This window comes from Marmota marmota, unplaced genomic scaffold, assembly GCF_001458135.2.
Source record: "Marmota marmota marmota unplaced genomic scaffold, marMar, whole genome shotgun sequence".
Classification (NCBI taxonomy): Eukaryota; Metazoa; Chordata; class Mammalia; order Rodentia; family Sciuridae; genus Marmota; species Marmota marmota.
Window position 1 is genome coordinate 13,645,553 of NW_025999982.1, and position 19,442 is coordinate 13,664,994.

Below are 19,442 nucleotides of genomic sequence, written 5' to 3' on the forward strand. Positions count from 1 at the left end.
GACCTGAACAGACACTTCTCAGAGGAGGACATACAATCAATCAACAAGTACATGAAAAAATGCTCACCATCTCTAGCAGTCAGAGAAATGCAAATCAAAACCACCCTAAGATACCATCTCACTCCAGTAAGATTGGCAGCCATTATGAAGTCAAACAACAACAAGTGCTGGAGAGGATGTGGGGAAAAGGGTACTCTTGTACATTGCTGGTGGGACTGCAAACTGGTGCGGCCAATCTGGAAAGCAGTATGGAGATTCCTGGGAAAGCTGGGAATGGAACCACCATTTGACCCAGCTATTGCCCTTCTTGGACTTTTCCCTGAAGACCTTAAAAGAGCGTACTACAGGGATACTGCTACATCGATGTTCATAGCAGCACAATTCACAATTGCTAGACTGTGGAACCAACCCAGATGCCCTTCAATAGATGAATGGATAAAAAAAATGTGGCATTTATACACCATGGAGTATTACGCAGCACTAAAAAATGACAAAATCATAGAATTTGCAGGGAAATGGATGGCACTAGAGCAGATTATGCTTAGTGAAGCTAGCCAATCCCTAAAAAACAAATACCAAATGTCTTCTTTGATATAATGAGAGCAACTAAGAACAGAACAGGGAGGAAGAGCAGGAAGAAAAGATTAACATTAAACAGATACATGAGGTGGGATGGAAAGGGAGAGAATAGGGAAATTGCATGGTAATGGAGGGAGACCCTCATTGTTATATAAAATTACATATAAGAGGTTGTGAGGGGAATGGGAAAATAAACAAGGAGAAATATGAATTACAGTGGATGGGGTAGAGAGAGAAGATGGGAGGGGAGGGAGGGGGGATGGTAGAGGATAGGAAAGGTAGCAGAATACAACAGTTACTAATAGGGCATTATGTAAAAATGTGGATGTGTAACCGATGTGATTCTGCAATCTGTATTTGGGGTAAAATTGGGAGTTCATAACCAACTTGAATCTAATGTATGAAATATGATATGTCAAGAGCTTTGTAATGTTTTGAACAACCAATAAAAAAAAATGCAAAATAAAAAAAAATATGTTTATAATGCACAGGAAGGGTGTATGGAATATGTAGCCACAATTTTCTCCAGAGATAGGATTACAGATGGCTTTAATTTCCCTTCTTGTGCTTATCTGTGTTTATAAATGTGTCCACAAGAAATATGTATTCCTTGTGTAATTTTTGTTCAAGTTAATATCTAAGAACATAAGAATTTGGATACATACGAGATGCTAAAAAATGGTTATGTCTAGCACAAGATCAGAAAAGGATCTTATCATTATGGCAGAGGGAAGGGAAAATATTTTTCATTAAAAGAAGGATGACAGCAAAATTACAGCCTAATTGTTCTTAGGTATAAGTGGTTGTGTAAACCTGAGTAAGTCATCTACAAATTTTCATCCTTATTTTTCCATATACAAATGAAGACCTAGATAATCTTAGCATCCCTCCTAGTCTGAAAAAAAAAAAATTATGATGACTGGTATCTTGAGAAAGACCATGGAACTTGATGAACTAATTTCCACCACCTTTTCTTCTCATTGTCAAAGAAAGTTCTAGTCTTCACTTAAATGCCCAGAATTTTAGTCAGCTTTTTCACCACTGTGACCAAAAGACTCAACAGGAACAATTAGAGAAGGAAAATTTTATTTGGTGGCTCACAGCTTCCGAGGTTTCAGTTGATAGAAAGTTGACCCCATTTCTCTGGGCCCAAGGGGAGGCAGAGCGTTGTGGCAGAAGTGTTGTGGTGGAAGAAAGTGGCTCAGGACATTGCACCAGGAAGCAGAGAGAGTGTGTGAACTCCCCTTATCACAACAAAATATAAATCCCAAAGGCACCTGCAATGACCCACCTCCTTTAGCCAACCCTACTTGCCTACAGTTACCACTCCGTTAATTCCTGTCTGTGGATTAATGCACTGATTATGCTAAGGCTCTCATAACCCAATCATTTCACTTCTAAACTTTTTTGCATTTTCTCTTAATGAGCTTTTGAGGGATACCTTACGTCTAAACCATAACATCCAGGATAAAGCACATTATCTAAGAGATTTAACCTTAGCCATGCAAGATAAGCCAGTAGGATTTCTTTTATAACCTGGGAAGTTACGTGGATCCTGGGATAAACTCATCTATTTCAGTTGTTAAGGAAAAGTTAATTACCGGATTCTCTAATCTCAGACAGAATTATACTTTCCTGCATGAAATCCATTTCCCTTTTGTTTCAGGAAAGTTCCTCGTCTTTGGATGTATGCCCAGAGGATTGGGCTTTGTCCTTAGAGCCCCTGTTTGCCAAGGTTTAGTTCACAAGATGAGAAGGAAACAAGTGTCCCTCCCCCACAGTGTTTTCATATTTCTTTCCTATGACTTTCCTCAATTACTATTTTATCTGCCATTTCAATTTTAATCCTCTCCACTCTATAAAGCTTAGCATTTAGTTTCCCCATGAGACATTACCCAAAATATTCTGGCCACAGTGACCACTCTCTCAGAGGAATTTTCATGCCCTTACTTCTAATACCTACCACTGAGCTCCCATGTTGTCTTCTTGTCTGTGTTATCATTTCCTTCTTTGCACAAGCGTTATCACTCTAGCTAGACTATTAAGACCTCAATAATAAAGACAAACTTTTCATCTTCATTTTTTCTTACTCTTCTAGTAAGGCCTGGCATCTTGTCCAGTTCACAAGAGCCAGTAAAAGACACTATTTGATTGATGTCAAAATTACTGAGTCCCCAATTTCTGATCAAATTTCCTTTTGCCAGGAGCTGGAATCCAGAACAGTGCTTGCAGGAGGTACTGAAAAAGGTCAACACTTAGAAATAAAGATTCAAACTTGTGAATTTTGTGATTGAAAAAAGGGAGGCTTTGCCTCCATCATTACAAACACCAACTAACCTCTCTCCTGACCCTCCAATAGGAGCCTGGGAGATTGGAATAAGTTGGGATTCTTGTTCAAGACTTTTAATAGAAAGCAAAACTGTGAAGAAGTACAATAATAGTAAGAAATCTGAATGTCTTTAAAAATTAGGAAAGGAAGTAAGAAATTGACTTTGGTTCTATTAAAGAATAAGAAAATTGGAAAATGCCTTAGAAAAAAACCTATGAAATCATCATTTTACAAAAGAACAAAGTAAGACTCTGAAAGTGAGTTGCCACTTGTAGGTAAGAGGCAGAATCAACAACAGAATCTGTCTCTTATTTCCAAGATTCTTCCTACTCAGATCATTATTTATTTCTCCTATTGTATATTAATTGTTAAGGTTTGAATAGGAGGCATTCCCCCAAAGCTCATATGTAAGACAATGCAGGAATATTCAGAGATGAAATGATTAGTTCATGAGAGTTATAACCTTATTGCTGGATTAATCCATTTGAATGGCTTAATGAGTATTAACCATAGGCAGATAGGGTGTGGTTATAGGAAGTAGGTCACTCGAGGCATGCTCTTGGGGACGATATTATTCCTGGCTCCTTGCACTTAAGCTCTTTGCTTCCTGGCTGTCATGAACTGAGCAACTTTCCTCTGCCATGCCCTTCCACCATGTTGTTCCGCCTCATCTTGGGCCTAGAGCTATGGAGTTGGTTGACCAAAGACTGAACCTCTGAAATCATGACCCAAAGTGAACTTCTGTTTCTTTAAATTATTCTTGTCAGGACTTTCAGTCACAGCAATGAAAAACTGACACAATTAATGAAACAATGCATTAAACACTTATACCTGTTTCATATCAGGAGGCAAAGCATCCTAGAGGAAGGAAGGCTATGAAGTGGAATGCCCCTGCACCCTAATTCCCATGATGCCTTGCTTTCCTCTCTTCATGCCAGTAGTATGGTTCCATTTTTACATTCCACAGCTCTAAAAGCAACATTGAGATGAAAACTAAACAATCAAACCAAAAGAACATACCATTAGTTCAACTTTGGGTTAACATTAAGAATGACTCACGAGGCAATTCCTGAGAACTTACAGCACTGTGCAATATGGGAGTGTTCTGTTCAAGAGGACTTAAAATGCTTCATGGACATTCTTTAAAGACTAAAAATATGTTCTATTAAACAATCTTCTAAAGTGGTGTTCTTAACTTAATCAGTTATTACCAAAGTTAAATTGTTGTTGCATTTGGTTGTGTGTGGTCCACTGGAAAAAGTACAGTCATCCAAGATCTAGGCAGACCAACTCTCCTCCATAATGCTGGGGTGAAAGCAGCAGTTGGAGACAGTCCACAGTTATCATTATTCAGTTGATGTGATGAATCCAATCATCACTTGTTAAAATTTTCTATACCTTCTGGACATGTTTGGGAGCTTAGGAGACTCTCTCATTGGCTATGGATTCCTGTTATGAGATAACAAAGTAATGTATCTAGACAAGTCTGGCTCAGAATGTGGTATATCCTACACACTACACAGCATTGATGGAATAGTTCATTTCACACTTACACAATAGGACACTAAGTTTACTTCTTCACTAACTGATTCAATAAATCAGCACTACATGTCATCATTGTAGGAACAAACAGTGATCATTCTGTTTTTCTCTACAAGTCTCTAGGGGCATTGAAAAAACCTTTAGAGGGAAAAGCATATAATCCCCAAGCAAATGTTTTTGAAAGTGCTACAATGACTTTCTCCTCCATTCCTGCATTGGCTTGACTCCTCCAAAATCCAGAATGAGATGACTGTCCTTGATTGCAGATGAGAAATGTGCAGTTTGGAGCCTAAAATCACTTCTAGTAGGTGATGCAGTGATAGAGCTAAGTGGTATGTTTGCATATTCAAAGCTCATGACATTTATGCCATATTCTACCTCTTGCCTTACACTAATCTAACAAGAAAGTAGATCTTCTTGAATGTTATTCACACTCATGAAGAAAAGAATAGAGGAAACCCAAATATATCCCATTGTCAGACCAGACAACATACAAAACTCCCAGTGGCTAAAAACCAAAATATGAGCAATTCTCTTATCTTTTCAATGTGTTTAGTGAAAGTGGTGATGTATATAAATAAGATCTAGAGCTTACTTGATGTTTTTGCTAAGTTTGTATAAATATCATATTTTGAAATTACAATGCTTATGACCATTACTTTTTCTCCTTTTCCTTTATACTAAAGCTTTATCTTTTACACTATGACAATATTTTCCAAACTGTGTTTTGATGGTATTAAACATAGAGAGATAAAAAATAAATATAAAATAAAATTTTTAGTAAATTCATAAAATATCACATACATATAATGTGATTATCAATTATAGACTGATTCCCAAGTATATTGGACTACACCGTTTTGTTCTTTTTCTTTTATTTCTTTTCTTTATTTTTTTCTTTTCTTCCTTTCTTCTATTTGTTTTAGGAGTGCATCTATGACCATCTTATGTCTTTTGAGGCATTCTTTAGAAAACACTGCCCAATATAAGAATTTCAAAGTTAGTTTCTTGGAGAGCCTACAGTCTCAGAATTTTCAAGTTCTGTAGGATTTGGGATAGGAACTGGACCTTATGACAAAACAATAACTGAAAAAAAACATTTCCAAAATGTAAACTAAGTTATATATATGCAATCACGTTGTGTGTGTGTGTGTGTGTGTGTGTGTAGAGTGCTTGTTGAAGAAATTTGCAATAACAGATCCAGATCTTTCTGTAACTGGCTCTTCTCTAACTCTCAATATTTCCCTAACAAACAATCTAAAGCACTTTTTGACCTCTCCACATTCCTTGAATCAATTTCTACCATATAACCCTTTAAATTTTCTCTCATAGCATTTGTTTTGTAAAATCACTTTATTTGTTTGTCTAGACTTAGAGTCTGAAGTCATGAAAGTTTGGCTCATGTTTATATTTCCAGCAGTTGTGACAATATCAAGTACATATAGAATAAAAAGTTGTTTCATTCATTCAAATTTTTATTCACTCAATAAGTATTTACTGAACAGTTACCATGTGCCCAGAATCATTCTCTTTCTGGATGCAACAGGAATAAAATAGACATCACTTCTCTCCTTGAATTGTATATTGGATTTTATTTTTATAAGTTAAAAAGATTTTTACATTTCCTTTGAGGATGAGCAATTTTAAAACATTGTAGTTATTATTTACAGCTTTAAATGATCAATAATTTATCAACCCTGTTGTGTACACATGGATTTTCATGACTTGTTTTGGGGTAGTCTGCAGTTTTTGTTTAATATATAAAGGCCAAAAAGTTTGTGTACTTAATTCCATTTCATCCTAACAATTGCTCAGTAGAATGGAGACTATTGACTCCATTTAGCACATGTAGAAATTGGGATTATAGAATATCTTACCTAAAAACCCTAACTAGTTCCTAGGCAGTTCTAAATACAAGTCCAGTAGATCTGATATTGAAGTTCACATCCTTTTTTATGAACTCACTGTCTACTTATGATATTAATATTACCGTTATTAATCAAGGAAAAAGACAGAAACCACCAAAAACTGACTCAAGTCGGTGGGACCTTTCTCTTGATTTTTCAATTCTGTAAATTCTGATTCTTGCATCTATGCCTCCTTTGCAAACTGAGGGCAGTGCATCTTATACCTCCCAAAGACTCTTTTGGGACCACGAGCACCTGCCTGCGCCCCCTAAAGACAGTGACTTCTGTATTTCTGACTTGTACTGTCTTCCTGGTGAATAAGTTCAAGTGGTGAATTTTATTACAAGGATACTGCAAAGAGAAGATAAAGCCAACAAAGGAGCCGAAGGAAATCAGAAAAGAAGAAGATAAGAACAAAGGCAAATTCCAAAGAAGCTAAATTTAGAAATCACTGGGGGTCCCATTGTTCAAGTTACAAACCTGCCTTATTTTCCAGCAGAATGAGTTCTGTCCACCAATGAACATGGTGTGTGCCTTATCAGGAGTCTTCACTTTTCTGTGTGTCGGGTTGATAGCTCTGTGGAGTGTAGAACCAGTCCTGGACTGCTAAACCCTGACTTCTATAATGTGCAATAATGTGTCCTTGTATGTTTGCATGGGTATTACTTTGAAGTTTTCATCACACGTAGCAAAATACAATCCTAATTTTGTATTTAAAGTTTGTCTATTTTTAGTTTTAAGAAGTACATTTGAAAGGAAAAAAAAATGTTGAGAATTTACCAAACACTTTAAGGATTCAGAAAGTGGTGGTATGATGAATAATAGGTAAGAAGAGAAGGAATGAGGAGGAGGGAGAAGGAGAAAGAAGAGGAGAGGGATAAAGATGATGAGGATGAGGAAGAAGGACGAGGAAGAGAGAGAGAAAGAGGGGGAGGGGTGAACAGTCAAAATGAGAAAGAAGCAGAAGGAGGAAGAATGAAGAAAGGAGGAGGGAGGGTGAGAGGAGGAGGAAAAGGAGGAAGAAGAGGTAGAGGAAGAATGAGAAGAAGAAGAAGACAGAAGAGAAGGAAGAAGAGGAAAAAAGGAAGTAGGGGATGAAGAAGAGGAAGAGTGGGAGGAAGGGCTGAGGAAGAGGAGGAGGAAGGGCAACAACAACCAAACCAACAATCAGCTGCAAGAACAAAGGAGAAGACTCCTCTTAAGCATTGACGGAGCCTCCTGAACTCACAGCCACATGGTATTTGCTGGAACCTAGATAGCTATGGAGGTCTCCGTACTTGCTGAATACATTTTTCCCCAGTGATTCCATTGTTACAATCCACTGTCATTCCCACCCAAATCCATAAGACTAATGTTCAAAGTTCCCCTTGCATATTATGAACCAATAACATTTTTCTCTTAAACTTGATCAAACCTGTAGCTCATTCATTGAATAAATTCATCAGTTACTGCTTACTTACTTTGGTATTCTGCCAAGGTTTGCAAACAAGCTTTCATTCCACTTCCCTCCATGAGCTCGAAATATTCCTGGGGCTTGTGTTTGGCTTCAACATCACATTCCTTTGTCTCTGCCCCTGGACTAAGCTGGCCCTATCCCTGTCTACAGGTCCAATCCTGTCCACAGAGGACCAATTAGAAAGAGCTCATGGTGGGATAATGGCTGTTCTCTAAAAGAAGGACTTTGATGCTCACCTTAGTGACACTGCCTCAGTCTGTGTGACTTGCTTTGTCCATGAGATGGGAGAATCATAAAACCTGAAAAACAAAAAAGCTTCTATTTACTCCAACACTTAGATTGGGAACAGATGCTCTGGCAGAAGGAGAGAAAAGATGAAGGGGAAATGACCAAGGGAAGTTGCAAGGGAAAGACAAAAGAGGTGGCAGCTTGATCTGAAGGGAACTGGGACAGCCAGAGTAGTGTCCAAGGATGGTCCAGCCTCTGCTTCATCAGTACCTTCCACTAGCCACAGCCAGATGCCAAAGAGCACCCAACTTCCTGTCCTAGATCCCATCCCCCCCCCCCCCCCCCGCCCCCGTGAGCCCCATGCTCCTCCTGTACTCAGTGCCACACTAGCTTTTCCACCTGCCTGCATGGGATGGAGATATTCTTTAAGCGGCACGTTGCTTGCTTATCAGTTGGTAGGTGTGATCTTCCACTGAACCTGGGTCTTTTCTTCAGCCAGGTTTGCTTTCAGTCACCTTCCTCCTAGATCTGCCATCTTCATACACCCACCAGAATTTTCCACTGTGCAGATGAACTTCTTTTTCTGGCTTAAGAATTAAAGAGAAGTTAATCAACCTCTGAGTCCTTACTCGCAGTTTTGCATTTTCTCTCTCTTCCTTCTAGAGCAGAAGCCAAAATGAAGGGGAAAAAGAAGGAGGAGAAGGAGGAGGAGGAGGAAAGGGAGAAGGAGACCTTTTGTGGAGTTTTACATATGAAACCGTCTTGCTTTTTCAAACTAGAAGGCAGAAACTCCAATGCCCCTTTCTCTAACCCCATGCTGGTTTTGGCTTTTGAAACTAGTGCTTGTGTTATTATTAATTTGCACCAAATCTATGCTCAGCAACGGCCAAACATGCTGTATTAAACATAAAACTTATTTTCTGGAGGAGCTTAGGATCACAAAGCAAGCTATTGAGACAAAACTCTTGAAGATCCATATAAATAGAACATAAAAAATTTTGAAAAATATATACAGATATTTCAACACATTCCATTTATTAATGGATGAGCTCCAGTAAATCAAATAGAACAAATTTCTAATCTGGTCTAAATTAATGTTGTTTTTCATTTTATGGTACTTGCACTCTAAACTAAGAAAGTGCAGTTTAGTTTTCTTCATGGCATGGCAACAGAAATAATTTTGAAGTGAAAGCTGAAGCTTATTTCAATCTGATCCAAAAAACAGCACAGCATTTAAATTATATTGTGCAATTCTTATATAAATGTACAGGATAAGTTATCTGTTGGCACTACTACTCCTGAACTTTGGAGGCTTCACATTGTAAAGTGCATTATTTATTATTTTTTATATCATTGTGGCTTGTGCTGAGAGGAGGTGACCCTTTTCTACACAATCATTCAGGGATCCCAGCTTTTCGGCCTGGGGCTCCACCATTCCCTAGGGCCATTCACTGAATCCCTGAATCCTGCTGGCAGGTGGGGGGAGGAGGCTGAGTAGGGTACAGGTTTTCTATGGGCCAGGTCTGGAAGTTATGCACATCATTTTTATCAACATTCCTTTGGTCAAAACCCAGTCACATGGCCACACTTGAACGGCAAGGGAGTTTGGTAAATGTAAAGCTGCCATGTGTCCAAGCTAAGTTGACTTAGCTTGTAGAAAGATTTTTGGAGGTCTCAAAAAATTAGAAAAAGCTCCTTGCTCAGCAAAAGAAGACCAAAGACAGAACAAAGTGGTGCTGTATAAAAGGGCCCAAGGCAAGGTGGCTGTGGTTTGTACTTTCACCTCCCCTGCTTGAAAGATATAATAGCTTGTGTAAAGGGAACAGGGTGTTTCTTAGATGATAGCACCTCCTCTTGGTTCCTGAAGGTATGTGTGTGACACCCACAACTGATGGGTGACACAATTCTTCAGCTACTCTTGGATATGGACAGCAGCATTATTTCAGCATCCAACATATTTTCAATGTTTATAATCTGTTGTTTTATGTAATTTTCTATTTTTAACTGTATTCATACAACCTATTTAGGATGTGTGTCCATCTTTCAGAAAGTCCCAGAAACACATTGTGTGTGTGTGTGTGTGTGTGTTTATTTGTGTGCATGCATGTTGGAGGAGTAACGGCTGGTTGCTGAGAAGGTAGCCATGGACTGAAGTATTCTTGTGAGAGTAACATTTCATAGAAATGAATTGCCTGGGAGCATCTGTAGAAGGTTGAATGGACATTTTCCCTCCAAATGACACTATCAAGCACTATAAATGCCTGTTATGGCCTAGTGGTGGCTGTTTTGTTGGAAATATATCAGATTCTGTAGCACAACTGCCCTTGCCATCTATCTCTCATCAATTCTGAAGATCATTCCTGTGGGACAGTGGCATGTTCATGGAATTCAGTAGTTATTTTCAGAGTGGAAATCACTGAAAAATTCTGGATAACAAGACTAACAAACTAAACAAAGCAAATGCTTTTCATTACTAATCTCTTGTCTCTGGTATGTTTCTCCTCCCAATAATGGCAGTGAATACCAAGTAAGAAAAAATGTAGGGAAACAAATTTTTAACATGGAAACTAAAAATGCACTAACCCCACTTCTGCTGGACAGTGCTGCTCCATGATACTGAGAACATCTTGAAACTGTTTGAATTGATGAATCTCTGGAAGAGACAATTGCCTACTTAGTGTTTAGTGATGTGAGAATCTGACAGGTTTCAACAAAGTATCTGAAACATTCTGAAACATCTGTGAGGCTTCTTCCTTGAGGGCAAAGTGATGACAGTGGCTATAGAAGAGGAAGCAGATTCAAAGAGCATGGAGACTGGAAGCAAAATGTGTGAATGAAATCCTGACTCTTCATCCACTACCGTGTGGCTTTAGCAAAGCCATCAAACTCTCTGTGCCTCCGTTTCTTCTTTTAAAAATGGAGTTGATGTTGGAACCTGGTTGCATCGGTATGTATTAGGATTCTTGGAAGGGACATAAGTCCAAAGCCTCCACTAATAGGAACAGCATGGAGGACAGGGTTTCTCTGTCTATCCCCCCGACCTTTGTGTGTGTAAAACTGTGGCTGATACTGTCTCTGGCTTTCCATGAAGCCACCTTGAATGACACAATGATACTGAGCTCATTTGCTAAGAGCTCAGTGAAAGTAAACAATGTGTAGAGTCCTACAAATTGAATTGTGGTTTTGGGGTCCACCTGAATGGATTTTTTTATACTTGAATCTATTTGTATTTCAGACCCTGACTTATGGGGGTAATGTCTTGTGTTTATTTTATTGTTCACTTAGTTTTCCCTTTGAGCAAATGACAAATTAATACAGCACGGGGAAAGAATGTTGAAGGTGCAACTTGGGGGCTAAACCATCATTTCTGTTGTGTTTAGTTTTGATCTTGAACTCCCCTAAAAGAACATTTTTTCCTGGAAAAGACAGTTTTGCAATTCACTGGGGCTCCTCCACAGGTGAAAGTGGAGGAAGTAGAGACCTCTAAAAATTGAGTTGGAAAAGAACTAAAGATGTTCACAGCAAGCTGACTGAGGCAAATGTGAAATACCTGGATCTCAGATAAGAAGCACGTTCATCAAAAGTGGCAAGTGAGATTCAGGATGTCCCAGACACGAGAGGCAGAGTGGCAGTGCTTCCAGCTTCTGCAAAAACACACAGCTGAGTTTTCCAAAACATGGTACCTACAAGTTTCCTGGGGCCAATTGTGCTGAGGGCTGTGCTGAATACTGACTTCAGTTTACAAGGAGCATGCAGAAGTGCAAAGTTGGTCCCAAAAGGTTTTTAACCATTGTTGTACCAAGTGCATTATTAGCACTCCATAGGCAGCACCGGTCACCAAGTGATTTGCTCTCAACATAGCGTGAGGGGGTAGGTATCTTTAGCTAAGAAATGTGGCTGAGAGGTCAAGTAGAAACAAGGCTAGAAAACAGGTGAGCCAGAGTTAGGACAGAGAGGTCAGAGTCTAAAGTCAGTGTTTGGGCCCCTGCTGTGAGCTGCCTTGCCCTTCATCCCATTCCTGGCAAAAGATGCAGAAAGTTTAATAGCTGTGACTTGATAACTGCACAAATTCTGCCTCCCATGCTTACCTACCCTTGCAGTGCTTCCTGCACAACCATGTGTGTAGCCATCATAAGATGGGAGACCCATGGAGAGCTTAGAGCTCCTCTGGTCTGGTCTGGCCCTTCTGGAGTTACAGAGGAGGGAGCCAGAGCAGATGTGTGTCTCAAGTGTGCAGCAGGGACTGTGCTTAGCCCCTTTCCCTGAGTCCCACGCTCAGTCAGGAAGGGGCCTCCCTTCTTCATCTGGGGCTCTCAACACCAGCGCAACTTGAAATGTTGTTGAGGAAAAACTTTGCCCGGAGCTGTTTTTCTTTAGTGAAGATTCCACTTCTGTTTCTTCTTATGGGGAAGTAAATGGAAAAATTCCACACTACTGCTTATTTCCATGAGCAGAGGCAACTATAAAGCAAGAATCCTGGTTTCTTACCTAAAGTCATTCAATCAAGTCTGGTCAACAATCTCAGGATGCCTGTTCTGTAATGTAGTTTGCTACATTTCTTGCAAGTGAACCAGAGTCAGTTATCCCTTATTGAGTGTGGTTCTCATTTGTTCCTGAAAGAAAAAAGGAAAAGCATGGAAAGTGATTACAGGAAGCCAAACACAAAGCTCTGTTCAGTATTAAGTCATCACCATCATCTTTGGCTCATGGAATTGCAGCATCCACGTAAGCAAACTTTCAGATAGAGCCCTTCAATAGTTCTGTTTGTTCTTTCCTTTGCTACACTAGAAGAGTCGAATGTAACTATTCCTACCACTTCCCAGAAATATTTTAAGTTTAAGCTATTTCTGTCCTTATGATTGAGGTGGGCTATAAGTTTATGAGACCCACATCAAGACTATCTCTTAGAGAACAAGGAATATCAGGGTTAAGGGACACCATAGTGAAGCTTGGAGAAGTGGGTGGCAAAGACAGTATCTCTCTAGACTAGAAAGACTGGCGACGGATGAGATGGCTGAGTTCTGGAGACCTGAGTCCTGGAGGGTCTGGTGGAGATGTGAGACACAGGGAGTCTGTGCAGAAGGGAACATAGGCCCCAGTGTTGCCAGTCATGGGGGCAAGGACCAGAAACCCCAGGAGCCATTGGATGGCAGTGGACAGCAAAGGTGGCAGGGGCAGACTTGAAGCAGTGGTGAAGAGAGGCACTTTCTTGGCTCCAGGTAACATTCCTGATTTTATTGTGATGCTTGGAAAGATAAAGGGGTCCTCAGAATTAATTACTCGTGGTTAATTTGCATCTGGCCCCAAAGAACAGCATCTCAGAGTCAGGAATTGGTTACTTTTTGCAAAACTGCCTTGTGTTTTAATACCACATTTTTATTCTTCACAATACGGTGTGTGTGTGTGTGTGTGTGTGTGTGTGTGTGTGTGTGAGAGAGAGAGAGAGAGAGAGAGAGAGAGAGAGAGAGAGACTGTGTGCTCTACCACTGAGTCTTTCTTATTGTATTCAAGGTCTTGCTAAGATGCTGATGCTGATCTCAGATTTGCATGCATCACTATACCCAGCCACAGTAGCCTTTTTTAGTAGTTTTATTAAAATATAATTGACATGCCAGACAATTCACATGTTTAAAATGTAAGATGCAATGGCTTTAAGTGTATCTAGAGTTGTGCAAACATCATCAAACTCAATTTAAAGTATTTTTTTTTTGCAAATTTCAAGTAAATGATGCAGTATTATTAACTATAGTCTCTATGTTGTACATTAGATTCTCCAGATATTATACATCATATACCTTAAAATGTGTACCTTTTGACAGCCATCTCCTCATTTCTCCCAATCCCTGGTCCCTGGCAACCACCATTGTTTGCTGAGAGGGGCGTTATTCTCACCTTCACCAATCCTTTCCCTGTAAAATTCCAAAATTTCAGGAAACTATGTGAGGTGAGGGATATATTAACTAAACTGATTTTGGTAATGTATCACAACAATAATAACAAACAAAATAACAAATAAAAAAACATTTCATTGCCCCAAAGAAAGCCAATGCATAGCTGTTACCCACCATCCCATTCGCAGAGCCCTAGGAAATCACTAATCAACTTTCTCTCCTTGCAAATTTCCCTTTTCTGTTTCTTTTGTATAAGTGGAATCATGGGATATGTGGTTTCTTGTGTCTGGCTTCTTTCACTTAGCATAATGTTTTCAAGTTTCATCCATGTTGCAGGATTTGATCAGTATTTCATTTCTTTTTTTTAAGTATAATTTTATTTTTTAGACTAGTTTTAGATTCATAGAAAAATCGAAAGGAAGGTACAGAGATTGCCCTGTGCCCTTATTAATTGATTTTTATTGTCAAATAATATTTAATATGTAAAGAAACTGAATCTCAGAGACCTCATTTGCTTGGTACATTAACTTATGGAGATATGTGGCCACCTTGAACTTGAGTCTTCCCAGAATACAACAGATATCTTCCTGTATACAACAATTGTCTTTCTACCTCCTATTTCCAACAGCAGAGAGCCTAGGCATTAAGTGGAATTTTTCACTATTTTGGTCTATTTTCTTTACTTTCAAAAGTAGAGGAAAATAAGCCCTGTTATTTTTTTTGACACAGTTTTATGTATTAATGAACAGATAAGGAATATTGCATTAGACATGATGGAAATTGTTTCACACAATCTATGAATCAAATTAATAAAACACACAGTGGCCACTTAGCAGGTTGAAAGGGAAGGAATGAATCATTTTGTTTGTTTTTGGACAAACTTATTTCACAAAGAGGTGATTTGATGAAGAGAGAAACATTTAAAATGACATTCCTGTTTGTCGTGCAAGAAGAGCACTGCAATCCTGCAGCATGTTGTGATAGAGCTAAGAATTCTGCCTGTTCTTTTGCTTAAGACAATGATTAATGACCTAATGCCAGCAAAACTTTTATTAAACAGTAACAAATTTCCACTTGAAGATAGAGTAGGTAAAGCCATTCATCAACAATATTTGACATTTGTTTTAAACTTACTATGTGCTAGATTTTCTGTATAGTACTAGTTCAAGTTGAGGCAAATAAGAATGTCTTGTTAGCGCCACACAGTCCCAGGCTTAGGGAGTTGAGTAACTTGTGAAAGCTCTCATACTGAGAAAGTGATAGAATTGGATTCTGAGAGCAAATGACTGGATGTTTCCTCCCTTTGGCACTGAGGTCTCTACCACTGAGCCACACCCCAGCATTTTTCATTCATTATTTGAGACAGGATCACACTAAGTTGCCCAGGCTGGCCTCGAATTTTGGACCTCCTAACTCAGCTTCCCAAGTTGCTGGGATTACAGGAGTGCACCACTGTGCCCGGCCAGATGATTGGATATTAAAGTTCCCATTTTGAACCCCTGTGTTCTTTTCCCTGTTGAGTATAATAAGCACAGTGCCTCATTAGGTGCACACTAAAGGTGTTGATGAGTGTCTGCTACATGGGCTAGCAATCTGTGTGATTCAGAGACTATTTTGGGTGAGAATTATTTTCTATTTAATAAACCAATCAATTGTTCAGAAAATGAAGTCCAATAACCAAGATATAATTTCCACTTTAGTGTTATAACTTTAAGAAATATCATTGCATAGTACGTCCATAAAACATTTAGTACAATCACATTGACACCCTTGATCTGGAATTCAGCAAGCTGAAACTTTGCTCTTCTAAATGAGAACCAAAGGCATAAAGAATAGGAATCAGAATTTGAGTTGCAGTACTGTTCAGGCAGGCTGGTTAATGCTGTGGTAGCCAACATCACTGCCCCTCACTTATGCTGTGCCCAGTGTGGGTTGTGGAAGGGGACTTTTTCCTCCTCACTGACTTTCAGGGACCCCAGCTGAGGGAGGTTCTGCCTTCTTGTTGCTGCAAAGTCCCCATCACAGCATCAGGGAAGTAGGGGTGAGGCCATTTACTTACACGTTTCCACCTGAAATTGACACCCTCCACCTCTACTTACAACCCACTTGCCCAAACCATTCACATAGCCCGGCGTAGCTGTCAAGGTCCTGGGAAATGTGGGAAAGTGGCTGACATTCAGAGGTCCAGTGTTTTCAAAATGTGCTTTTCCCACACCCAGGACCTTGCAGGTGTGAAATGGCTTCTGCAAACAATAATGTATAGTCACCTAAATGAGGAAAATTAGGACCACTGGATGGATGTTACCAGTTTGCTTTCATTAGGGGATCTGTAAATTAATGTGTTGTAGAATGAAAAGTTTTGCTGCCAATAGAAGTTGGAACGTTGCTCATGTGTTCCATGGTTTTCTGTCCTGCAAGAATCATTCATTTACACAGTCTCATGTAGGGTTTTGTCTTTACCAGTCACTGAATATCCCACCAGGGCTCCAAACACAACATTTCTCTGTTCAGATTTTAACTTCTTAAGCAGTAAAGGATGTTAGGCTGGTTCTCTGACCATGTTCTATGGTTCTGTGCATGTTTATCTCCAACAATAGCAACATCAAAATCAGAGGAGAGTTCATATGCTTTGTGAAGCAGAAAGCACATCCCCCTTCTAGGTCTCTTCTTTATAATTCTTTCCAGAATTACAAAATAACTAAAAGCAAGGTTACCTGAAGACAAGGTTTCAACTAAGGCTATTCTGTACTTAGCTAGTTCCTGTCTCCATCAAAAGAGAACATTCATAAGATTCCTTACCCTATGGCCTGTTGGGGGACATGACTGTGGTATTTTTGTGAAGGAACAAGGTAGAATACTACTAAAAAAATACACACACACATATCCAATTGCTGTCAATTAACAATGTATCAACACATTGCTATCACATATCATCTGAACATATAACATTTGTTCATATATTGACACATATATGCCCACACTCAGAAGATTCATTTTCCCAAAGTGTTTTTCTTTTCGAGTGGTGAAGGGCCCCTCCCACAATCTGTAGCACAGTTCCCACAAGGTGGTGGGGGAAGGTTCTAGGGAATAAAACTGGGGGAGGAAATGGGGCAGACTGCAGGGCTCCTTGCCCTCTCCCTTCTGTAATATAGGCTACTCAACAGATTGAGCACTTCTCCTGCAAGAGTGAGGAGAGAACCACAGTGTAAATTATGACCACTGCAGGGTCAAGTTGCTGTGTCTTGTAGGTGATGTATTCCCGTTTAAGAAGAATGCAGTTTAATAGCATGAGGGCAAGTTCACAGCCAGAGTTCCTGGGTCTGTCCTCAGAGTCCTTGCTTCTGCCACAAGCAGTGTGACCTTGGTAAGTCCCTTGATCTCTCTAAACTTTAATTCTCTCATTTGTTCACCAGGCCTAATTATGGCCCACTGGGTTTGTTTACTAAGTCATCACAGATAATTTGACTTGGATCAATCATAGGGATCAATCTTTCAAGTTATGAATTACAACCACTGGAGATGTATAGAATCCTTCCTTCCTTCATTCTGGAATCACCTCCAATTAGACAAAACAAACACACTCTCGTGCTTTCCTTATACCTTTCCTCACCAAAGATGTCTTAGTTTCCCTGTTTCCCTTATTATCTTTAGCTTTAATTACTATAAACTATTAGAATTTTAATTCTTAGAAATCTTAATTTCTAGGGAAAACATAAATAGTAAGAAATTTTGAACTGTTCAGCATTTTTTTATAATTTTAAGAAACATGTTTTTAATTAACAGACCCAAAAATATCTAGCTACTCTATGCCATATAAAAACAAGTTGCTAAAATACATAACCTTATGCTTAGTAATTAACATTTTTAGTATTTTAACTTATTCAGAAATGACCCAGACATCTAGTGAGTTGCCTCTTACTTATTTCATCTTAAGGTTTCAAGTTTCAAAAAATACATATTTTTTGAAACATGAAGAGTTAATTTATAAACATTTATGCTGTTATATTTACCTAATTTATTCATTTTTTAATAATTATGTTTGAATAGCTTATTAAAAACAAAGATAGCCATCTTTAATTTTATTTTTCTTTTGAAATAGCAACACCAAGCTAAAACTGCACCAGGCAGTCTTGACCTAACCAAGGTTTCTGAGAGGCCCAGCCACAGGTCCTTCATCAATACCTCCACCCCAGTTGTCTTGGGTCCCTAGCACCTACGTGGCACCCAGGATAGCTACAAAGAGCAAGACTAGCTGGGTCCTTAGTTCACACTCTAGATTCTGAGCCCAGGACAGAGTATGGGCTTATCTGGAGGATCTGACTCTTTCCAGCAAGGCAAGGAAGCCTAACTGGACCAGAGAAGACAGAGGGGACCCTGCTGGGCCTGGACCCACCCTGTGGCTGGAAGCCCAGGTGCCACAGAGACATACATGTACCTAGGTCTTACCATGGCCACCTCCCCAGACCTGAGAGGCTCAAACCAAAGTCACAAATATCACAGAGGCAAAGAAACCGAAAAGCAAAGATCAAAATGTCAAACATGTTTCCCTTTTTCTCTCTTTTCACTCTCATGGCTGATATGCATCAAGGAATCCACTCTTATTGCTTATTTCGGCTTCTAGACCCGTGGTTTCGTGGCCTTTTATATCCAAGAGATAAACTTATTTAGTAAACTTACATTTAGAAATGTATGTATTGTAATTAATGACTTGATTCAAATCTTCAAGTTTTGTTTTGTTTTCTCTAAGTCAGAGCCTTTTCATGTATTTTGATGACAAATCACATACATGTAATGCACACCCAGACAGGATCTTACAGTTTTCATTGATTATTCATTTGTCAGTTTTTAAACAGTGTTCTTTTACTTCAGTGCACAAGAAAATAAAGCAAGAGGATAGATAAAGTCCCTGCAAATTCCCTAAAGCCAGAGTTCATACCTTTTGTAGTAATTGCCATTTATTGCTGCTTTCAGTCCAACCCTGTCAGGCACCTGTGACCTCCGAGTGGATCTAATGTACTTAATTATCAGGTCCAGTGCAATCCTGGACCAGTACAGTTCTGTCGCAACTTCCAATGATCATGTGCTCTGTCACAGGGCAAGTTAACCTCCAATTTGAAAGCTAAAAAGATGAGATGCTCAATGCAAAAATGAAGAAGTAAAAAAAAGCAGAGTCCCACTATAGGATCTCACCCACCCACCACCTGCCTTCCACACACATACATAAATGCACTGCAGGATTAACATCCCCAGGAGTAGTTAATAATTAATCAGTGGGGAAAAGGAGCCAGTCAAGAGCCCCTCCTACCTATTATACTTCAGGTGGACAAAGCTAGGAGGTATTGTATATGCTACAATATACGTTAATTACACAACTCTTTGACTAGATCACTCACTTCTGCTGCCTGGGAGCACCTCCCAAATAAATTCTGCACACAAATCTTTGTCTCAGGCTCTGATTTCAGAAAATCCCAGTTAACACATGAGGATGTATTAATAAATTAATATTCTAC

General features: G+C 39.3%; 2 long non-coding RNA genes across 2 annotated transcripts in view; both read right to left on the minus strand.

Moving 5' to 3' along the window:
• LOC125617467 overlaps positions 1–8,115 on the minus strand; it is an 11,856-nt gene extending 3,741 nt beyond the window's left edge. The window contains exon 1 of the long non-coding RNA XR_007348489.1: positions 8,050–8,115. This is a non-coding gene — a long non-coding RNA (uncharacterized LOC125617467). The remainder of the gene's footprint in view (positions 1–8,049) is intronic.
• Positions 8,116–8,448: 333 nt separating this feature from the next.
• Positions 8,449–19,307, minus strand: LOC125617466. Its single transcript, XR_007348488.1, has 3 exons — positions 18,869–19,307; positions 11,592–11,685; positions 8,449–8,628 (listed from the first exon to the last, which is right to left on the minus strand). It is a non-coding gene; the product is annotated as an uncharacterized LOC125617466 (long non-coding RNA).
• Positions 19,308–19,442: the final 135 nt, after the last annotated feature.